The sequence below is a fragment of the Tachysurus vachellii genome, chromosome 18, assembly GCF_030014155.1.
Source record: "Tachysurus vachellii isolate PV-2020 chromosome 18, HZAU_Pvac_v1, whole genome shotgun sequence".
Taxonomy (NCBI): Eukaryota; Metazoa; Chordata; class Actinopteri; order Siluriformes; family Bagridae; genus Tachysurus; species Tachysurus vachellii.
Genome location: NC_083477.1, coordinates 7,934,088 through 7,938,402, shown reverse-complemented (window position 1 = coordinate 7,938,402; position 4,315 = coordinate 7,934,088).

The following is a 4,315-nucleotide window of genomic DNA, read 5'->3' as shown; positions in this document are numbered from 1 at the left end:
TAACACAAAGCACCTCAGGCAGAAACTGTCATATTGCATCCAGTTGTTCATGTTCAGATTTAAATAATTATTCTTTTTTTCTTATGCAAATTCAGGTCAAGAGCTTCAGGTCATTTACATATTAAACATTAGAATAAAGAAAAAGTGCGGTTGATCTTTGTGACTTTGATCAATCATGCTTGTTGGTACCAGATAGCCTGGTTTGAGTATATCAGATATATTGAGATATACGTTTCTGCTCAACAAAGTTGTGTGGCGGAGGGGGAAGCAGAGGAAAATTAAAAGCCAGCATCTCCATCCCAGAACGATGATGCCCATCAAGGGCTCTCCCTGTGAGCAGCAATAACATGAATGAGCACTTGGTGGAATCGTTGCTGTAGGCGTGTGATTGGTGCGTGAAGAAAATCACCACACTGCTGATGGAACCCCCAATGTTCTGCTGAGAAGTTAAATTTCTCTGGAAGCTCCATCTTGGCTGGTTCAGGCCTAGCAGCAAAAAGATGTTGCGTAGACAACTGCTATTGGTGAACCTGAAGCTGTGATATTCTGGCTGGATTCCCTGCTGGCAAAGTATTATGTAAGGATGAGGTTTTAATGAAGAAATACGATATAAACTGCAGGCAGAATCAATCTGGGGAAAACCAGGCACAGAATCAAATAGCCAGAGAAGACAATCCTTATAGCAAAAAAAAAATTCAATGCAAAAACATGTGAAATCAAAGAACAGAACAGGGTCAATACACAGTGGGACACAGTAGAAAAAGTAAACAGCTTGATATGCAGCAGGCTGACAATACTTCATTATAATACTTTACAATACTCAACATACATTGGCGTGAGCGTGGTTTACATAAACATGAACGGAGAAGTGTCAATATTCTGGTGATGACTCTCTCTGGCGCTTCGGAGGGTGGAGTGTAGGCGGCACCGTTACATCAACACTTATTATTAGTCATCACTTACACCAAAAGGTTACCATAATGATGCACAGGTCAGGTTGGTTGGACACACTGGTATCTCTGAACATGAGAGAGTGACAGGCTACAGACGTCGTCTCGTGTTCCTCATTTCTTCTGTTTGTGTTGTGACAAATTTTGGAGCATGAACTGGATTCTTCCGCAAAACAAGAACGCTCTATGCTAATTCTTGCTCACATTCAAACCCTGTGATCAGCGAGCAGAAAAAACCGAGAGGTCTTGAGCTCACCTTACCTCTGGCAGGATCGACTCCAATGTGGACGTGGAGGTAAAATTACAGCAGGAAGTATAATGTTCAGCCTGCGGACTGTATGAACGATAAGACTGCACTGCAGAGCTGGAAATAAGCCATGTGTTGAAATTTGATATGCAGGCCTCATGAATATATACAGAACATCTCTGAGAAATAAAATAGCACTGCAGGCTAAAATCTTCACCACTAGAAAAAGACTTTTTTATTATTGATAAATGTGGCACGGTGACTAATTACACATGGCTCTTCATGAACTTACTCCAAATAACTCTATCACTGGGCTGCTGGAAATGTTTGCTACAGATTCCTGCAGCTACAGAAGAGAAAGCAGAATATATTACAGCGTATAAATGCTTGTTTATAGGTAGGTCTAATTATAAATCACATACATGACAGCTGTAATAAATGTTTTGATGCATATCTTGTAAATATCAATTAATTAGCATGACACTTTTAAATATTACATTCCCTCCAGTTAAATTTGTGGAATTTATGGGTTCTTGGTATCAGCTTGATAAGTGTGTGTGTGTGCGTGTGTCTGTGTGTGTGCGCGTGAAGCTGGTGAGGGACTGAGTGTTTCTAGCTGCTAAAAATTAAGTGAAGACAGGAACAAACTTTCCCAGAAACATTTCACATTAATTGTCATAACAAACAGTTAAATCAATTGTATAGGCAAAGTGCTATGGTATAAGAGGGGAAAAAATCCTTCAGGAAGTGCTATCATAGGAGATTATTCAATTATTCAAATCATAGTCATAGAGACACTACTTGATTTTTCATTTAAGATATTTGTTCAAAGTAATGAGTCTGTGTGGGAAATCCAGTGTTTAGCTGATCCTCATAAGTGCTCACGGTCACAGTTGTAAACATAGCATGGCTTACTTCTTCCACGAGGGAAGTAGACCATCACTGTGGCTTTGTTTTTTCCAGGCAGACAGTTAAAAAACGTGACAAATATGTCTCCTGGAAATCCTGTAGAATCCAACCAGTCAACGAATCCAACGACTTTAGAACTCCAAGTGTTTCCAGTTTTGTGTGCCATATGCAGGATGAGGCTAGGTTATTTTCGACTTTACTTTAGCTTGCTAGGAAACAAAAATCTTACTCATGACATACACAACCACATTAATTCATTTTGCTACAGCCTAGACTGCCACCCAAATAAAGTAATCGGCTACATCCTGGTCCTTCAACACGTGGCTTTGCCACGCAAGCCTCCTTTTCCTCTTTTTAAATTCCACTATAAACATAAAGAGAGTGTTATGAAGCAGAACACACATGCTCAACCAACTATTCACAACTTGTTACTCAAAAAATCCAGAGTGTAGACCATATGTTCCCTCGATGACATCATACTGCAGGCCAACAACAGGCAGCATTGAGGGGAATGAATCCGTCCTGTGTTATAACAGGCATCACAAGACAACAAAATGAGATCAACTGACCTCAAACAGCTTCTGTCAGTTTCCTTGACAGATCCTACACTTTAGTGGGTGGAAAAACAAAACAAAGTAATTGTGCCCTTGTGTGTGAAAAAGTAGATTACGGATTGATGTGTAGAGATTATTAGTGGTTTTGGACCACATCTCTGTAACAGATTCCTTACTGAATACTTGTAATTAAGAACCTGGTTGAATCTACATTCCTCTAGATTTAAGCAGATGCCTGGAGTCCTACTGAAATGTCTAATCATTTTCACTCTGGTTTCAACTGCAAATATAATAGTTACTAAAATTAACTCAGATATACTGTATACAACAGGTGTGTTTTATCACATGGCTTTAAAGCAAGGTTGAGGTGAAATCTAATAAAAGTAGATTTCAACACAATCATCCCTCAGCACCTGATTGAGAAGCTGAGCCTGCTGGGACTGAACACCTCCCTCTGCAACTGGATCCTGGACTTCCTGACTGGGAGACCTCAGTCAGTCCGGATCGGGAACAGCATCTCCAGCACCACCACACTGATCACTGGAGCCCCTCAGGGCTGCGTGCTCAGCCCAACGCTGTTCACCTTGCTAACTCACGAATGTGCAGCAATGCACAGATCAAACCATATCATCAAGTTTGCCGACCGTGGTGGGTCTCATCAGCAAGAACGACGAGTCAGCATACAGAGAGGAGGTGGAACAGCTAACTGCCTGGTGTAGAGACAACAACCTGTCTCTGAATGTTGATAAAACTAAAGAGATGGTTGTTGACTTCAGGAGAGCACAGAGCTACCACTCTCCGCTGAACATCGACGGATCATCTGTAGAGATCGTCAAGCGCACCAAATTTCTTGGTGTTCATCTAGCAGAGAACTTCACCTGGTCACTCAACACCAGCTCCATCACCAAGAAAGCCCAGCAGCATCTCTACTTCTTACGAAGTCTGAGAAAAGCCCATCTCCCTCCCCCCCATTCTGACTACGTTTTACAGAGGAACCATTGAGAGCATTCTGAGCAGCTGCATCACTGTCTGGTTTGGGAACTGCACCATTTCGGATCGCAAGACCCTACAGCGGATAGTGAGGACAGCTAAGAAGATCATTAGGGTCTCTCTTCCCTCTATCATGGACATTTACACCACATGCTGCATCTGCAAAGCCAACAGCATTGCACAGTTTCTTTCCACAAGCCATCAGACTCCTCAATAACTGAACGGAACTGTACTGAGCACAACACACACACGCGCATCAACTGTATGGACTGCACAGACCTACACCAAATACACACTCTTCCATTATACATTCATCAAACTGTTTACATGCTGTTTTGCACACTGTTTTTTGCTGTTTGCACATGGTGTCTCACATTTAAATTGATTTTCAGTTGTTTTGCACAATACTTTACCTTTACCTCATGTAACTGCTGCTATAATACTGTGTTCATTCCAGTATTTCAGAACAGCAATATTGATTATATGCGTGAAACACGCAGTATTTACTCTGGTCGGTGCTGTTTTTGTGTATTGTCTTTTGTGTGATGTCTTGTATATTTTGTTTGCACTTTTTGTGTATTGTCTTTTGTCCTGCACTGTTTGCACCAGGTCGCACAGATGCACTTTATGTATCTAGGACTAACTTACTAAGTCCTTATAGCTCT